Genomic DNA, 20,291 nt, shown 5'->3' with positions numbered 1-20,291 from the left:
GAGCTGGGAGCTGAGCATTCTGTATATAAAGAAAAATCATGTCTCTCACTTTCCAAATGTATCAAGACACTGTTGTGATTAATATAATAGTATAGGGACTTCCCTGGTGGTCCAGTGGTTGAGAATTTGCCTGCCAATGAGGGGACATGGGTTTGAGCCCTGGGCCAGGAAGATCCCATGTGCTGTGGAGCAACAAAGCCTGTGTGCCACAAAAACTGAAGTCTGTGTGCCCCAGAGCCCATGCTCCACAAAGAGAAGCCACAGCAATGACAGGCACCACAACGAAGAGTGGCCCCTGCTTGCTGCAACTAGAGAAAAGCCTGTGCACAGCAGCGAGGACCCAGCACAGCCAATAGATAGATAATAAGAAACAACAGAGACAACAGAATAATATATATTAATATGTAAAATAATATATATTAACATGTCATATATTATCTATAACATATACATATATGTATATGTTAACATATATAATAATATATATTGATATAATAAAAGCATTGCTAAATGCAGAGGTTGTGGCCGTGATGAATTTTCTTGGGGGGGTGTGTGTGTGTTTAAAGGGTTTTCATACCCCAGGGTTATGAACCCCTCCTCATGCAGACCTGCCCTGTGCCGCTCCTTCTCTGAGAAAGCCCCCTGGGAACCTCAGGGCCTTCCTTACCTTGAGTTCAGCTCTGACTCTGGGTAGCTCGTACCAGTGATCTGGTCCACTTGAGGGCAGCTGAGAATAAACCCTTCTGAATATTTGGAGGTCAGTAGTCATATGTCTGGAGAAGGCAATGGCACCCCACTCCAGTACTCTTGCCTGGAAAATCCCATGGATGGAGGAGCCTGGTAGGCTGCAGTCCATGGGGTCGCTAAGAGTCGGACATGACTAAGCGACTTCACTTTCACTTTTCACTTTCATGCACTGGAGAAGGAAATGGCAACCCACTCCAGTGTTCTTGCCTGGAGAATCCCAGGGACGGGGGAGCCTGGTGGGCTGCCGTCTATGGGGTCGCACAGAGTCGGACAGGACTGAAGCGACTTAGCAGCAGCAGCAGTCATATGTCTTCGCACCTCTTCCCTCATTGTCACCTTGATCTAGACTGACAGTTTATCCTGGTTTGCCTGGGATTATCCCAGTTTTGAAACTGAAAGCTCTGTCTGGAAACCTTCTCAGACCTGGGCAAATCAATATGTTTAATCCCTTAACCTGTAACTGTCTACACTTCTTCAGGTTAAGCAGCGTGTTTCCTAAAATGTTTGCAGTAGAATGAGGTGTTTACATCTCCTTGCGTCCTGACTCTGCTCTCGGGCACACTCTCCAGCTTGTCAATGTTGCTTATAAAATCAGCACCTGGAACCAAAGACAACAGTCAGTGTTGAGTTTGGCGGACTTGTCTGTCAATGCCATCAGTTTGTAACCAGTTGTACCACCATTGGCTCCTAATTTCAAGTGTGATTAAGGAAAACCATAGGGCTTATGTCTCTCAAGTCCAGTTTCCCCAGTCACACCCTGGATTTGGCAGTTGGCTTTTTTGACCTAATGGAAGTTTGTTTTTTCATTTATTTAACATTTTGGCTTGGGCCCAGGCCTCATTCTTGTTCAGGTGATGTGACTTTTGAGCCTGCAGCCTGTCTTACTGGTGGTCTTAGCCCTGTATGTGCCTTCTAAACATTTGGTAAACACTTCTTCAACACTCTCATCCAGGACTCTGGACAAAACACACCATCGAGACACCCTTTTAGATGGATATGCTGTCAGTCAACAATCTGAAGTTTTCTTGTTGAGCCACCTAGGAATCCATCTCATTGTTTTTTGGCCTGTGGGGGTAATCACAGGGATTTAGAGCACAAACTCCTGAAAAATAAAGATCCGTGGGGGGATGAAGCCTTTCCCAGAAAGGATAGGGTGTCACTGGTCAACCCCATTCTAATGAGCACAGACAGTTGAAGCACTGACCCTATAATTTTGTGGGTGGTTTACTCCCCACAAATCCACAATGGTTGACTGACTCCCTTTGGCCACTCACAGGTCTCTGTGTCAACTCCTCTCAGCAACAATTATTTAGCAAACTCCTGGAGAGTTCAGATTGATTTGCTAACTATTCCAAGGTTTTATTCTGTCACATGAAGACATTGGTGCAGTAGGATACACTTTGACAGGTATCCTTTTAGAACTTGTGTTTTAACTTTTCTGTTCCTCTACCTGTTTCTGTGACCTTAATTACAACTGAGTTAAGGCCTACAGATAAATGCCCAGGTCTTAAATGTGCAGTTCCATGAGTTTTGACAAATGTATGGATCCGTACTACCAGCATCCCAATCAAGATACAGAGCTTGTCCATCACCACAGGCAGGTTCCCTCCCTCACCCTTCACACAGTCTAAGGCTCTACCACTGCAACAGATCTTAGACACCATTCTAACATAATTAGGGTAGAATAAATATCCTACAGCAAACATGATCTGAATGTCCTTCCTACATTCAACTGTCCCTACAGTTTAGAATGTCCCTCCCTCTACCGGCGGCGAGGTACCAAGTGTTTACTACATCTTGTCCCCATAATTCCCGTTGCTAAAACAAGCAGTTACATACATCATAACAGCTAAAGCCTTTATTCTGTGTTGTAACTTGTGGTATGTAACAAACACATGTGTAAAACTGAACCTAAATGGGGACAATCTGCCTGGACATGAGTGTCATTGGGTATGGAAGGACCAATGGCATGGTCACTGGCTGGCTGGATTAACCCTTGGGGCCTGCAGCCAGGAGAGGTGCACACAGGGGAGGGTGCTGGCTGGCCCCCACCACTGGTCTGCGTTGGCTGCTGTTTAAGGAGCCCCGCATTTGAAGTGCATTGCTGACTGCTGCAACCCATACACCTGCGTGTGCCTGGGAAATGTGAGTGATTGGTGGGGCCCGACTTTGCAAATAATGAAGCTTTCGTTTGTTGCCAGAGGTGAACTGGCCCATTCACCCTAAGTGGACAGAAGAAAACTTGGAAATTCTGCCTCATAAGGAGTGTTCACATTTATTATGATGGTGACCTCAGGAAAACTCTGGAATATTCTTTAAGTCTGATGCAAATTATGTTTTAGGAATCCTACCTCAGGTTCAGCTTTGGTGTTTTTGCCCTCCCATGGTTAAGTGCTATTCAGATCACTGGGCAGCAACAAAGAAACATTAGCAGTGATGTCAATAACAACCACCACCCTCATGACAACAGTAGCAACCGTTTACTGTTTGCTTATGTGCTGGAAGCTGTGCTGAGGAGCTTATGTAAATCATATTGATTAATTCCCATGGCTGCACCATTTATAGATGAAGTAACTGGAGTCAGACAGGTTAGGTAATTTGCCTAATAGGGCTGCTGCTAAGCTGCTGCTAAGTCGCTTCAGTCGTGTCCGACTCTGTGACCCCATAGACGGCAGCCCACCAGGCTCCGCCGTCCCTGGGATTCTCCAGGCAAGAGTACTGGAGTGGGGTGCCATTTCCTTCTCCAATGCATGAAAGTGAAAAGTGACAGTGAAGTCGCTCAGTCGTGTCTGACTCTTAGCGACCCCATGGACTACAGCCTACCAGGCTCCTCCATCCATGGGATTTTCCAGGCAAGAGTACTGGAGTGAGGTGCCATTGCCTTCTCCACCTAATAGGGCTACACCATGTTAACAGCAGCATTTATACCAGTTCTACCAGCAGAGAACAGATGGCAAACTTACACTGGGCGAATGGAAGTGAGTGTAAATAAGGTGTGGACAGGCTTTAGGGAAACCATAAGGGCTCCGAACAGTGGGGCACTTGTGCCCCTAAGTCAGTAGAGAGGAGGAAGCTGGAGACAGTGAGGCTGTGTGCAGAGGGCTCTTTCAGGAGCTGTGGTCTTTGGTTGGGAGTCACTGTCAGTCACAGGGCATCCACAGATACAGGGAGAATGCGTGCCCTGACCTCACAGCACTTGCCTATCTCCACTTCCTGGGCTCTCCACTGATAAACCCAATGGAAGCAGGAGGTGGAGACCCGTTGGTGTAGTCAAGTATTTATACTGAAAATTTCTTCGCTCAGTCTATGGCATGTTTTTTTCACTTCATGTATGTTGACGTTTGTTCTACATATATTTTACACTTCAGTGTAGTCAGATTTAGCTTTTCTTTCATGGTTTGTACTTTTATATCTTATTTAAGGAATTCCTGTCCTACTCCAATATCTTAAAAATAGGCTCTTACCTTCTTCCACAGATGTTAAGATGTTGTTTTCCACATCAGGTCTTTGGCATCCATAATTTTGTATGTGTGTGTGTAAAACAGTGATTTTTTTCCCTCCAAAGCAATTGACAGTTGTCCCAGCATCATTCACTGGTCTAAACTGTAATATCACCTTTGCCATGAATGGAATTTTCACGTAAGGACACGCACATGGATGTGTTCCTTGGTTGATTTGCCTACCTGGGCTTGTTATTTTATAAATACCTGGCACTCATTATGTTAGTGTCTCCAGCCTTCTTAGTAAGTCACATTATCCGGAAGTGTGAGTCCCTATCTCCTTCTCTTCCTCCTCATTCTTCAATTTTTTTAGCTGTACTATTCCTTTTGTTACTTGCTAATATTTTGAGAATGAACTTGACAAGTTCCAGGAAAAAAAAGTTGTTGAGGTTTTGTTTGAAACTGCATTGCATTTATTGACTAACTTGGAGAGAACTGACTTATTTAAAATATTGAATTTTGAGGAATTCCCTGGTGGTTCAGTGGTTGAGACTTGGTGCTTTTACTGCTGAGGGCCTGGGTTCCATCCCTGGTCAGAGAATTAAGATCCCACAAGCCATGCAGCCCAGCCAAAAAACCCCAGGAAAATGAACAAAAATATTAAGTTTTGCCATTTGTGACTGTGGTAGATGTATCTACTTGTTGTGGTGTCCTTTCTTTTTTTAAAAATATTTCTTTTTAATTGGAGGATAATTGCTTTATAATATTGTGTTGGTTTCTGCCATACATCAACATGGATCAGCCATAGGTCTACATGTGTCTCCTCCCTCTTGAAGCTCCCTCTCACCTCTCATCCCCTCACCCCTCTAGGTTGTCACAGAGCACTGGTGTGAGCTCCCTGAATCATGTCAGCAAATTCTGACTGGCTATCTATTTTACATACGGTAACGAGTATGTCTCCACGCTACTCTCTCAATCTGTCCCACCCTCTCCTTCCCCCATTGTGTCCACAATCTGTTCCCTATGTCTGTCTCTGTCTCCACTGCTGCTCTGCTAAAAGTTCATCAGTACCATCTTTCTAGATCCCATCAGTTCAGTTCAGTCGCTCAGTCGTGTCTGACTCTTTGTGACCCCATGAAACACAGCACACCAGGCCTCCCTGTCCATCACCATCTCCCAGAGTTCACTCAGACTCACGTCCATCGAGTCAGTGATGCCATCCAGCCATCTCATCCTCTGTCGTCCCCTTCTCCTCCTGCCCCCAATCCCTCCCAGCATCAGAGTCTTTTCCAGTGAGTCAACTCTTCACATGAGGTGGCCAAAGTACTGGAGTTTCAGCTTTAGCATCAGTCCTTCCAAAGAACACCCAGGGCTGATCTTTAGAATGGACTGGTTGGATCTCCTTGCAGTCCAAGGGACTCTCAAGAGTCTTCTTCAACACCACAGTTCAAAAGCATCAGTTCTTCGGCGCTCAGCTTTATTCATAGTCCAACTCTCACATCCATTCATGACCACTGGTAAAACCATAGCCTTGACTAGACGGACCTTTGTTGGCAAAGTAATGTCTTTGCTTTTGAATATGCTATCTAGGTTGGTCATAACTTTTCTTCCAAGGAGTAAGCATCTTTTAATTTTGAATTAATATATGACATTTGTTTTTCTCTTTCTGACTTACTTCACTCTGTATAATAGGCTCTAGATTCATCAATCACATTAGAACTGACTGAAATGTGTTCCTTTTATGGCTGAGTAATATTCCATTGTGTATATGTACCACAGCTTCTTTATTCATTCATCTGTCGATGGACATCCAGGTTGCTTCCATGTTCTAGCTATTGTAAATAGTGCTGCAATGAACACTGGGGGTACATGTGCCTTTTTCAGTTATGGTTTTCTTAGGGTATATGCCCAGTATTGGAATTGTTGGGTCATATGGGAGTTTTATTCTAGTTTTTTAAGGACTCTCCATACTGTTCTCCATAGTGGCTGTATCAATTTACATTCCCACCAACAGTGCAAGAGGGTTCCCTTTTCTCCACACTCTCTTCAGCATTTATTGTTTGTAGATTTTTTGATGATGGCCATGCTGGTCAGTTTGAGGTGATACCTCATTGTATTTTTATTTGCATTTCTCTAATAATTAGCAATGTTGAACATCTTTTCATGTGTTTATTAGCTATCTGTATGTCTTTTTTTGCTAGATAGACTGTAGCCCGCCAGGTTCCTCTGTCCATGGAATTCTCTAGGCAAGAACGCTAGAGTGGGTTGCCATTCTCTTCTCCAGGGGATCTTCTTGACCCAGGGATCAAACCCACATCTCCTGCATTGCAGGTAGATTCTTTACTGTCTGAGCCACCAGGTAAAATTTGGGAAAGGAATACATCAAGGCTGTGTATTGTCATCCTGGTTAATTAACTTATATCCAGAGTACATCACACAAAATGCTGGGCTGGATGAAGCACAAGCTGGAATCAAGGTTGCAGGGAAAAATATTAGTAACCTCAGATGCAGATGACACCACCCTAATGGCAGAAAGCGAAGATGAACTAAAGAGCCTCTTGATGAAGTTGAAAGAGGAGAGTGAAAAACCTGGCTTAAAACTCAACTTACAAAAAAACTAAGATCATGGCATCTGGTCCCATCACTTCATGGCAAATAGATGGGGAAACAATGGAAACAGTGACAGACTTGGGCTGTCACTGTTCTTGGGCTCCAAAATTACTAGCCATGAAATTAAAAGATGCTTGCTCCTTGAAAGAAAAGCTATGACAAACCTAGACAGTGTATTACAAAGCAGAGATATCACTCTTCTGACAACGGTCTGTCTAGTCAAAGCTGTGATTTTTACAATAGTCATGTACAGATGTGAGAGCTGGACCATAAAGAAAGCTGAGCACCAAAGAATTGATACTTTTGAACTATGGTGCTGGAGAAGATTCTTGAGAGTCCTTTGGACAGCAAGAAGATCAAACCAGTCAATAGAAAAGGAAATCAACCCTGAATATTTACTGAAAGGACTGATACTGAAGCTCCAATATTTTGGCCACCTGATGCTAGGAAAGACTGAGGGCAGGAGGAGAAGAGGGCAACAGAGGATGAGATGGTTGGATGGCATCATTGACTCAATGGACATGAATTTGAGCAAACTCTGGGAGATAGTGAAGGACAGGGAAGCCTGGTGTGCTGCAGTCCATGGAGTTGCAAAGAGTTGTACATGACTGAGTGACTGAACAACAACATCTTCTTTGGAGAAATGTCTGTTTAGCTCTTCTGCCCACTATTTGATTGGGTTGTTTGTTTTTATGGTATTGAGCTGTAGGAGCTGCTTGTATATTTTGGAGATTAATCCTTTGTCAGTTGTTTCATTTGCTATTATTTTCTCCCATTCTAAGGGTTGTCTTTTCACCTTGTTTATGACTTCCTTTGCTGTGTAAAAGCTTTTGGGTTTAATTAGGTCCCACTTGTTTATTTTTGTTTTTATTTCTCTAAGAGGTGGATCATAGAGGATCTTGTGATTTATATCAAAGAGTGTTCTGCCTATGTTTTAAACCTCTGAGAGTTTTATAGTTTTTGGTCTTACATTTAGGCCTTTAATCTATTTTAAGTTTATGTTTGTGTATGGTGTTAGGAAGTGTTCTAATTTCATTCTTTTACACATAGCTGTTCAGTTTTCCCAACACCACTTATTGAAGAGAATGCATCTTTGCTCCACTGTATATTCTTGCCTCCTTTGTCAAAGATAAGATGCCCATAGGTGCATGGGTTTATCTCTGGGTTTTCTATCTTGTTGCATTGATCTATATTTCTCTTTTTGTGTTGATGTCCTTTCATGTCCTTCATTATAATTTGATAATTTCCTCTGGATCATAAACTGTTTTTGTTAGAATATTTTCCTAGTTAAATACTTGGTAGTTTTGTTTTGTATTGAGATTGGAAACTTCTTTTTAAATACATTTTCATTAAATGATTCTTGTCTAAATACTTTTGATTTTTCATCTGTTGATCTTATATTTAGTAACCTGTTAAAATGTCATATTAGGTATAATACTTTAAAATAATCACTTGGATTTTCTGTGTTGTGGTAGGCAAAAGTTTAAGAAAGTCTCCAAGATCATTAGGTTTTCACCTTCTGGTATTTCCACCCCCTATAATCCCCTCCACTAAGTGTGGCAGAACCGGTGAATATGGTGGAATAGTCACTCCCTTGAACAGGTTATTTTATATGGCAAAGATGATGGGACAACATTCACTCGCATTATTTTTGTATCACAAAAGACTCAGTCTTAGCCCATGGAAAAGAAAGATTCTCCTGGTTGCTTTGAGTAAGTACGCTGTCATGGATTGGGGCATGTAGCAAGGGACTGCAGGCAGCTTCTGGGAGCTGAGAGCAGCCCCCAGATGATCAAGGAAATGGAAACCTCAGTCCTACAACCACAAGGAATTTAATTCTGCCAACAACCATGTGAGCATGGAAGTGGACCCTGAGCTCCAGCTGAGAATAGAAACAAGGAGCCACCTTGATTTCTATCATCTGAGATCCTGGGCAGAGAACAGAATTCTACCCAACTATAAGATGATAAATGTGTGCTGCTTGAAGCTGCTATACTTGTGGTAACTTGTTACCCTGCAACAGAAAACAAATACAAACACAAACAATATATATTATCTGCAACTAATGGCAAGCTTTTTTTCTTCCTTTCCAAACAGTATACATTGCATAGTGGTCTCTGGTCTTATCTTGAGGGCTAAGATCTTGGGTTAAATAGAAGAACTGATAATGAAAATCCTTGAATTTTTCTTAATTTTGAGGAAACCCTTCTAATGTTTCATCTTTAAGTATAATGCTTGCTGTAATTTTTTGGAGGACATCTTTTATGAGGTCTAAGCTTTCTCTTCTATTCCTACTTTGCTAAGAGTTTATTTTCTAATTATAAATGGGCTTTACAGTTATTAAATGAGTCTTCTATGTCTATGGAAATAATTATGTATTTTCCTTTTTTAACATGTTAAACTGGCTCCTACATTGATAGATTTTCTTAGGCTAAACATTGTTTCATTCTGGCAATGAATCTTAATTTTTTCCTTAAGTTTCAATAGATTGCTGGATTCAGTCTGTTAACATCTTATTTAAAGATTTTTATTATCTTCAAATATTCGGTAAAACAAATGTAATGCCATCAAGGATTGTTTTTATTTTTTAAATAGACTTTTTCTTATAAAGAGCATTTTTAGGTTCATAGCAAAATTGAGCAGAAAGTATTAACAGAGTTCTCATAAACTCCCTGTCTCTCCCCACCCTCCCTCCTCATCAACATCTTCCACAGACTGGTACATTTGTTACAATTGATGAATCTGCATTGACACATCATTATCTCCAAAAGTCCATAGTTCACATTAGGTTTCACTCTTGCTGTTGTACATTCTGTGGGTTTTAACAAATGTATCGTGTTAGGCACCATTATAGTATCATGTAGAGTACTTTCACTGCTCTAAAAATCCCATGACCTAATTCATCCCTTCTACCTCCAAGCCCTGGGAACCACTCATCTTTTTACTGTCTGCATAGTTTTGCCTTTTCCAGAATGTCACACAGTTGAAATCACACAGCATGCAGCCTTTTCAAACTGGCTTTGTTCACTTAGTAATTCATATTTAAGTTTCTCCCACGTCTTTTCATGACCTGATAGCTCATTTCTTTTTAATGCTGAGTAATATTCCATTGTCTGCATTACCACAGTTCATCCATTCACCTACTGAAGAACATCTTGGTTGCTTCTAGGTTTTGATAATTATGAATAAAGCTGCTATAAACATCTGTGTGCAGGGTTTTGTGTGGACATAAGTTTTCAAGTCCTTTATGTAAATACTAAGGGCTGTGATTGCTGGATTGTAGTCTGTTTAGTTTTGTAAGAAATTTCCAAACTGTCTTCCCAAGTTACTGTACCATTTTAAAGGATCATTGCATCCTTTTAGTGGCTGAATTCTTTTTTTAAATTACTGATTCAACTCATTTTTAAAGTTTATAGATTTTTACAGGCTTCTAAAATTCATTTGATTTTTCTGTATTTTTTTAGAAAATTATCTACTGCATCTAATTATTGTCCTATTGTGCATAGCATTCTTATACAAAATTTTAAAAATTCCTATACTTATATTTAATTTCCATTTTTAGTATTATTGATCTGTGCCTTTTCTTGTTTATTATTGACCAATTTTGGAGAGTTTTATCCATTTTACAGGTCTATAAAGAGTCAGCCTTTCATTTTATTAAACCTAGTGAGTTAGATTTATTTATTTCATTCACTTTTGTTTTTACATTTATTACTTCTACTTTATTATTTTTATGACTTCTTGAACTGAATGCTTTAGATCATTAGTTAAATTTTTCTTCTTTTCTACTATATTTGATTTTTTTCTCTAAGCATTGTTGCATTCCACATATAGAATGGCATCCATTTCTAAATACTTTATAATTTTTATAATGATTTATTCTTTAACTCATGAAATAATTAGGAAATTATTTCTTATTGTCCAAATACATTGATTTATTTTTAAAATTTGTTTTTGATTGAATTTTTTCATGGTACTGAGATTCCTTTTGCTGTTGTTCAGTGGTCAATTTTTGTAATTATTCAATTTTTATAAATGTTTCAAGTGTGACAGGACAAAAATATGTTTCTAATGTTGGGTACATGGTTGGATTATCCCAAATTTTTGAACTCTTAATTCTTTCCTGGTATCCTTACAGGGAAGTCTTCCTATTCTTAAACCCAAGGACTTTTTAGGTCCTAGACTAGCTCTTGGTTTAACTATTTGGATCAGGATTCCTGTGCTCTGGAAATAATGTAAATGTGACTCCCATGCCTATGAATGGAGTAAGCCTGGGGATTTGATTTCACATGAAAGACTTACTTTTCTTTACACACAGCAGCAGGCAGATGACAAACTTTCTGGATGCCCATAGTCCTTGGGGAAACATTTGCTTTTACAGGTATAGTTTTTCTAGCCCTTTTCTCATGGAAGGATTCACAGAGAGTTACAAACCTTATGCTGCATTTATTAGAGAGTTGAGAGGTGAATCTCTCAGTGAACACTTGGTCAGATGATACAGAAGTGTCAATTACAAAGGGGAAAATATATATATATGTGTGTGTGTGTATATATATATATATATATATATATAAAACAGTAGGCACTTAGGTTTTCGTTGTAGTGTCTATTCTAGCACCTATTTCCAACACTACTTTTGAGCTTGATAGAAAGACTTCAATCATATACAATATTTTAAAATTATCTTTTAAAAAATTCTATTGAATTGGCTGCAGCTACTCACTGGGTTGCTCAGCTCTCTCAGCTAACTAATTCTGGTACTTGAGAAATTAGGAACTAAAAGGATTTATTTATTGTCTGTTTGTGTTGCTGTCAATAGAAACTGAGATCAGCTCTGACTAAGATTTGCTGTGTACACAGTGGTTTAAGAATTTTCCTTCTGCTTTTACACAAAATAGATCTCATAGTATGTGGGGCAGAGAGTTTCCAATTTTCTCAGCTACTCATTACCTACTGAGCTGATTATAGTATTCTTGAATCAGCATCGCTATAGACAGAAGGCCACTGAAAACTTTAGTAAACCCCAGTTTGGGAGTATAATCACTCTGAATGAAGAAACCTAAGTAACTAAAGTGGAGGAACTATGGTTGGGATGAGATAAAAGGGGTAGTAAGCAGAAAACGAGTGAGGCCGGGAAGCCAGGAGGAGCCAGGCACTCTCAAGTCGAGACTGTGATCCTTAAAGCCGGTGCTTTGGTGGAGAGGCAGCCTCAAGTGCATCAAGTGGACAACCCCTTCCAGGAACCATGAAGGATCACAGCCCTGGTCAGCAATGTCCAGGATTTCTATTCCTTTAGTTACTCTGGTACCCAAAGGACATGGCTACTAAAACATAAGTCCTGGCACTAGTCTCATCAGTTATCATAGGCTTTTAATGTATTTAATATTTGGCAGAGCTGATTCGTCCTTACAATTTCTTCCAAAGTTGCCTTTTCCATGGCACCTGTGGAGAAGTTGAGAAGAAAAACCACTTCAAATAAAGGAATTAAGCTAGACGTGAGGATGGCTTATTTCGGGGAACAGAGGGCATAGCATCCATCAACTACACAGAGAGCTTGTGAAGAATGAGCAAGATGCTGCATTTGGATGATCTTTACTTCCCAGAACATTAGTCAGAGGGAGAGTACATGAAAACAAAGAGAAATTTTCCTGGTCTGTTAGGGAACTTAAAGATTTAAGTGGCATTTGACTAGACTTCTTGGGCAGGGAAAAATCTTGAACTGTAGAAAAATTTAGAAAGCTTAGTTATCTTGACTAGCCTGCTTAACACATTTGCCTAATACTTTATTAGTATAACTGAATCCCCACAAGCTTTTGCACAGCAAAGGAAACCATAAAAAAATGAAAAGACAACCTACAGAAGAGGTTGAAAATATTTGTAAATGATATGACAGACAAAAGCTTAATCTCCAAAATATACAAACAGCTCATACAACCCAATTGAAAAACGGGCTGCTGCTGCTGCTGCTGTGTCGCTTCAGTCGTGTCCGACTCTGTGCAACCCCATAGACGGCAGCCCACCAGGCTCCCCCGTCCCTGGGATTCTCCAGGCAAGAACACTGGAGAGGGTTGCCATTTCCTTCTCCATGAAAAATGGGCAGAAAACCTTAATAGACATTTCTTTAAAGAAGACATACAGATGGCCAATAGGCACATGAAAAGATGTTTAGCATCACTAATTACTAGAGAAATGCAAATCAAAACTATAATGAGTTACCATTTCACACCAGATAGAATGGCCATGATTAAAAAGTCTAAAAATAACAAATGCTGGACAGGATGTGGAGAAAAGGGAACCCTCCTACACTGTTGGTGGGAATGTAAGTTTGTGTGACCACTATGGAAAACAGTATGGAGGTTCCTCAGAAAACTAAAAATAGAAATACCATATGATCCCAAAATCCCACTACTGGGACTATACCCAGACAAAACTATAATTCAAAAAGATACACGTATTTTTTTGTTCACAGCAGCACTGTTCACAATAACCAAAACATGGGAACAACTAAATGTCCATCAACAAATGAATGGATTAAGGCGATATGGTACATATATACAATGAAATACTACTCAGCCATAAGAAAGAAGCAAGCAATGACATTTGCAGCAACATGGATGCAACTGGAGATTATTATACTGAGTGAAGTAAGTCAGAAAAAGACAAATATCATAGGATATCACTTCTATGTGGAATCTAAAATATGGCACAAATGAATTGATCTACAAAACAGAAACAGACTCACAGATACAGAGAATAGACTTACGGTGGCCAAGGAGGAGCAGGAAAGGGAGAGAGACGGATTGGTAGTTTGGGACTGGTAGATGCAAAATATTACATTTAAAATGGATAAAAAAACAAGGTTCTAATGTATAGTACTGGGAGCTATACTGAATATCCCATGACAAACCATAATGGAAAAGAATATAGGAATGTCTATATGTGTCTAACTGAGTCACTTCGCTGTACAGTAGAGATTGGCACAACATTGTAAATCAACTAAAAAAAAAAAAACGAAAACCCAAGTCCTTTTTAGCACCAAGAATCTGTGATGATTTTCTTTCACTTTGAAGGATGGAGATACATGAATTGAAGTAATGAAAATACAATTAAATCCTAGAGGGTAAGATGAGAAATTTGCATGCTGGTTGTACCCTCTGCTGGAGGGGTGGGCAGTGAGTCCAAATCTTACATTTATACAAGATGGGACACCATTTATTCATGCGTGAAGCATTCATTGAGTGCCTTTGAGGTACCTGTGCCAGGCATTAGGAAACACCACTGTGAACAAAACAGACATAGGCTTTGCCCTTGTGGGGATCACAACTTTAATGGAGGAGGAAGATGTCATGCATGTGCCAACATAATTGCACACTGTGATAAATTATTGAGGGGAAGATACTTGGTGCTGGGAGAGGCAAATTTGTCTGGGGTAGGAAATTCACGGGGGAGTAGACTTTTAGGCTGAGATCTGAAGTAGGAGTGTGAGACAGGGCAGGAGGGAGGGGAGGGGAGAGAAGTCCTGGAAGAAGGAACAGAGCCTGTACAGAGCTCGATGTAGCAAAGTGCCCTCATGGAATGCCTGAGGAGCTTATAGAAGGCTGGTGCGCAGGAGCTGGAAGTGGAGGAAATTGGTGGAGAAATGGGCCTGAAGACCCTGTGAGGACAACATGGTCTTTGTTCTAAGACTGATACGAGGCCTGAATGTTTCAGCAGAGGCCTGATAGGATCAGAAGTGTCTGGAAAGGGTCACCCTGGCTGCCCTGCTGTGAACATACGGGAACAGGCAGAGGCAGAAGGCAGAGGCAGAACACCCTCAGTGAGGAGGGTGTTCCTGTAACCCCTACTCCTGCTGGTGCCTCCCTCCCCCCGGTCTGTCCCCCAGGACCTCAGGTTACATGATGTTTGTAATAGTGACTTCTCTTAGCAACTTGGTGCCCTGGGCCTACAGTGGGGCTTTGGGGAGCTTCTCAGGTTTCAAAAGCACCCTAGGAAGACTAAATATTGTTGTTAGCAACCCAAGCGGCCTGAGGCCTCCTAATCAGAACCACCACATCCTGCTGTACCCGGTTGCTCTCTGGTGGCGCCCTGCTGAGTTCTCTTCAACCCCAACTCCAATGTGCCTGAGAACCCAAGCCTACAGAACTAGAGGGGGAATGGCTTTGGGCCACAGTTTGAGCAGTCTTAATCCTTAATGAGATTCATCTCTATTTTCCTCCTTACTGACCTGCAGAATTTTGCTTACATCATTTGGGAATTAATTGTGAATTCTGAGTCAATGTCCATGTAAACTGATAGGCTGTCTTTCAAATCTTAATAGAAGTGAAGGGATTTTTCTCTGGTGGAACTTTTTCGTGGAACTATTATTTTTTGTACTGTTAATTTTTCACCACAAAAAAATAAATGGTACCAACAAAATAATATGGTATCAACCTTTTGGAAACTAAACGTAGTTTTAAGGAATCTGAATAAGATTTAGGTCTGCATGTATTGCTACATCTTGGATTCGGCAATCGAAATAGTTTATTTGGGGACACATTGTATTTAAAAAGTACTTTGTTCTTCTCTAAATAGAAGAGAGGGGTTCTTATCCTATCAAAAGAGATCAGATCTGCTCAGTTCACCATCCTGGAGCCTGTGGAAGTCTGCCAGTAACAGGACTTCTAAAGAAGTAACTGTCGGGGAGGCTGTGGTCTGGGGTCATTTTTGTCGGCTACAAGCGTGGTCTCTGCAACCGGAGGGAGCACATGGCTCTTCTTAAAATTGAAGGCATTTATGGCCCAAATGAACCTGAACTCTATTTGGGCAAGAGATCGAGGCACAAAGCACAACAGAGTGACTTCTGGTGGCAAACCAAACAGAGGAATCTGGAGCACGGTAACTTGTGGTGCCCATGGAAACAGTAGCAGGTCCTGCTAAGCACAGACTTCCTGCTAACAGACTTCACTGCACATAGAATTATATGATACTGTATCCCTCAAAGATTTAAACTAAACTGGTTCTCTTGAAAAACAAAAAATACCATATTCTGACGTGCTGGAAGGGCCAGGTGATGGAATGCAGAATTTTGAAGTGGGGGCAACACCTAGAGTCCTTCCTCCACCTGCTCCTCCTCCCTGGTGTGTCACTGGTGGGCTGCCCCGCCCTCCCCAGGTGGCCCTTTGTGGTCCCTCTGGGGTGTCCCATCTAATCATCATGGGAAAAGTCAAAGTCACTCTTGGAGAGAAAACTAGATAAAAACGTTAAGCAGCTGAAGGTGAAGACAGTGAGAGACTACCATGAATTTTTTGAAGATTTGTTAAAAGATGCTCCATCTACAAGCTGGAGATCCAGGGGAGTTAGTCATGTGGCTCCAGTCCAAGCACTTGAGAAGACGGAATGTTCCGGCTGAAGACAGGCAGAGGGAGCGAATTCTCCCTCACCCCACCCTTTGTTCTACATAGGAGTCCGATGGACTGGGTGAGGTCCACCCGCACGAGGGAGGGCAATCTGCTTGACTCAGTCTGCAGACTCGGAATGTTAATCTCATCCAGAAACACCCTCACAGACATATCCAGGAATAATGTTTAACCAAAAATCTGGGCACACCATGACCCAGTCAAGTTGACACATAAAATCAATCCATCACACTGTGATATCTTTTTAAGGCAAAAAAAAAAAAAAAAAAAGTTATAGAAAGTATAAAAGGTAAGCTTTCATCTGGGTAAAATATACACACAGGTTCATACAGATACACCCTACAGGTGGGTGACTGCACTAGCTCTTGTTAGCCGCAAGCCCGTGACACAGGGCGGGGGTGCGGGGGCTGTCATGACGTAGGAGTAAATTGTGTGTATTCACACACACATTTTTTTGTTTTTTTTGGCTGCACCATGTGGCATGCAGGATATTCCCCAACCAAGGTCCAACCCATGCCCCCTGCATTGGGAGTGTGGAGTCTTAACCACCAGACCACCAGGTAAATCCCATACACGTATTTTTAAAATACAAAATTTACGAGATGTATAGTGTCATCTTGATCAGCTATGCAGGGTGGTATAAAATGGGGTATATGTGAAAATGAATGGAAAATTTCCATGAGGATACACAGGAAGTTGTCAACCATCCTTTTTTCTTGATAACAGAAAGCTGGAGACTGGGAAGCAATGTAAAGAGATTTTACTTTTTATTTTATATACTTCTATTTTGTTTAAACATGTCAGCCCATGAACGCATTCCCTTTTAAATGACAATTTCTTTGAAATGTGTGTGTGTGTGTGTGTGTGTGTAGTTTTGCTGGTCACTAGTGCAATAGGCTCCTCTTATGTGATGGGTGGAGGCACACCTACTGACAGCTTGAACTTGGGTTACCCTGAACGGGTCAGCTTTGTGGTCAGTTTTGGGTGGACCTATTTAAACTAGAGTACTCCAAAAAAGTGCCAGGTGAAACACTTCACACCCATTAGGATGCCTACATGCTAAATCGATTCAGCTGTGTACAACTCTGTGCAACCCTTTGGACTGTAGCCCACCAGGCTCCTCTGTCCATGGGGTTCTCCAGGCACAAATACTGGAATGGGTTGTGATGCCCTCCTCCAGGGGATCTTCCCAACCCACCCATTAGGATGGCTACTATCAAAAAGATAGAAAATAGATGTTGGTGAGGATGTGGAGAAACTAGAACACTTGTTCACTGTTGGTAAGATTGTAAAATGGTGCAGCCACTGTGGAAAACAGTGTGGGGGCTCCTCAAAAAATTAAAAATAAAATTACTCTATGATCCAGCAATGCCACTTCTGAGGACATACCCAAAAGAACTGAAATCAGGGTCTTGAAGAGACATTTATACATCTGTGTTCATAGCAGCATTATTTATCATAGCTAAAAAGTGGAAGCAACCCAAGTCTCCATCAATGGATCTATTTCCAAATATAGTCACATTCTGAAATATTGGGAGTTAGACTTCAACATATGAATTTGGGGACATGATTCAACTCAAAAACACCTGCTTTGCTGCTAAATCCAACATACACTTTCCCACCCTTATTTTGCTTAATCCTTCAGCATCACTGGACAAAGATATCTACCTCCATCTACAACTCTTTTCCTATCTTGCTTCCCTGACTCCACACTCATGGTTTTTCTCCCATCTCTCTGGCTGCCTCCTTTCAATCTGTGCCATAGACTCTTCTTCCTTTGTCTTGCCTTTAAATGCTGGGGCTCCTCAAGGTTTTGATTTTGTTTTCTCCTCTCTGACACATTCTTACCCATTTCCACAGCTTTCACTACCTTTCTGTGCTGATGCCATCCAAATCCCTGTTTTCAGCCCAGCTCCTCTGCAGAGCTCTAGACCCAAATACAGTGTCCATCCAAGGGACATTTATCTGTGCTGGATTTCCTACAGGTAACTTGAATTCAACAGGTTAAACCTGAACCATCATCTTCCCACCAAACCTGCTCTTTCTGTGAGCACCAGCTCAGGGAAGAGCACCTTCATTGACTCCCTTGCTCATTCTAGAAGCCTGAAGCTTCATCTTGATGTCTTCTCTGTCATCCACCGTATCTTTTTCCCTCCTACATATAAATTCCACCTCTTAAAAGGCTCCAGTTCTGCTGCTTCTCTTCATCACCACTGCCACTCTTCTGGCTTGAATCACCATCTGATGTTTCTAAAATGCAAATATGACTATGCCCCCTCTCACTCCCAGCTAAAAGGTACTTCAGTGACTTCCCATTTCTCTCAGAATAAAGCCCACACTGCCTAACTTGATGCCTCTGTGATCGTACCCCTGCTTGCCACACCCTCCTTCATCTGCAGCATCTTTGTATTTTTCTAATTTTTAAAAAACTTCTACTTGGCTGAGCTGGCATGCAGGCTCTTAGTTGAGGCATGTGGGATCTAGTTCCCTGACCGGAGAATGAACCCAGGCCCACTGTATTGGAAGCATGCAGTCTTAACTGCTGGCCCACTAGGGAAGTCCCCAACTGCAGCTTCCTGTGCCCCATCATACTCTCTGTTCCAGGTTTACCCAAATACAACCCAACATCTCTCATCTATGGGCTGTTTCCCTCCTGGGAACTCTCCTTGCCCTCCTTGGCCTGGTTTTAGCTCCTAGTGATCATTCTCTGGTTGTCTGGGCCATATGTCCCTTTATGTAGCCCTGTAAGACTCTACAACTTCCAGCTCCTCCATGAGACTTCAAGTCCCTTGAAAGCAGAAATGTGTCTGTCTTGTTTACCACTGACACATAGTAGGTACTCAGCCTGCACAACCAGTATCCTTATATGGAGCATGGCTGGAACAGGGTTTCTGAGGACTTTTTTCCCACGACTTCTAAGGTAACTTCCCACGCTTTCTGCCAACACAGATTTTCCTCCACCACAAGCCACACTAGAGACCCTGTGCAGTTCATGGACAATGGCAGCTGGAACCCTGCCCTCCTAGAGCTGGCCTCACATAGGAGATTATTTGAAAAGAGCCAGAAGAGAGGACTTTTTCCCTGCACTTGAGACACAGAACCACTAGATTCATCAGCAAACATGAGCTCCCAGGTCATCCTGAAACAAAATAGAGTCTATGCAAGCTCGTGGGATGGATAAGTGGATTTAAACACACTACAAAATAGAACCCTCTGACACTCTCTCTTGTGGCAGGATACACTTACGGCCATCAGATGCTAGGTTTTTAAATTTTTCATTCATTTAAAAATCTTCATGGAGGGACTTCTCTATGCCAGGCTCCATTTTAGACATACGGGGTTAGAACTGAGCACTCCAACACATGTACATGGAACCAGATTCCTAGAAGTGACCACCCCATGGAATTCAAGAGCCTTAAGATTATGCCTGTTCTAGTTATCTTATTTCCCAAAGTCAGGGATTTTAAATGTCAAGGGCATGCCTTTTGCTAAAAAGGAATATTTGCAAAACTTAGAGTATTGCTCCTCCAGATATTTTTCCAGGAGTAAATAAAGGCAAAGTAACTGGAATTAAAGAAACAATGACACTATACCTGGAAGTCTCAACAAGTGGAATGTGAGACCAAGAATTCTCCTTAACTGGGATATTCCTCGTAGAATGAGCAAGGGGCTGTTCTGATGTGAACTAGTATGTCTGGCATTGGACCTGCTTTATTCCTGAGGACATAAGAGTGGAGATACAGACTTCCAGAATTAGAAAACACCAAAAGAAGGGGTCTAGACTAGTGAAAGTTCTTTTAGCTACTCCTGAATGACGATTTAATCCTTGTCCCAGTGGGAAGAAATGGGGGAAATCCAGATGGGGGAAATCAATGGACATCTTAAGTCAAGGAGTGAGCAGAACAGGCAGTCAACTTGTAGTCTCCTCACTGTCCTCCTGGCAGAAAGGAAAGACTGGAGAGTTTTCAGCACCAGAGAAACTGTTATTTCTCTGCCTTAGAGTGAAAACCTTAAGGTAAACATGAGGATGCTTGTGGGAAGCCAACCAAATTTGCACTGTGTTGACTTTTGTCTTCCTTTCTTTCCGTCCTCGGTGTGA

General features: G+C 41.5%; 1 long non-coding RNA gene across 2 annotated transcripts in view; it reads right to left on the bottom strand.

Annotated features, from left to right (window-relative positions):
* LOC139176363 (uncharacterized) overlaps positions 1–20,291 on the bottom strand; it is a 70,464-nt gene that overhangs the window by 10,851 nt on the left and 39,322 nt on the right. For both annotated transcript variants that reach the window (XR_011560782.1, XR_011560791.1), the window contains exon 3: positions 668–1,345. This is a non-coding gene — a long non-coding RNA (uncharacterized lncRNA). The remainder of the gene's footprint in view (positions 1–667; positions 1,346–20,291) is intronic.

Source organism: Bos indicus, chromosome 1 (assembly GCF_029378745.1).
Source record: "Bos indicus isolate NIAB-ARS_2022 breed Sahiwal x Tharparkar chromosome 1, NIAB-ARS_B.indTharparkar_mat_pri_1.0, whole genome shotgun sequence".
Taxonomy (NCBI): Eukaryota; Metazoa; Chordata; class Mammalia; order Artiodactyla; family Bovidae; genus Bos; species Bos indicus.
Note: the sequence above shows the minus strand (reverse complement) of the source record. Positions and strands in the feature narration are given on the sequence as shown.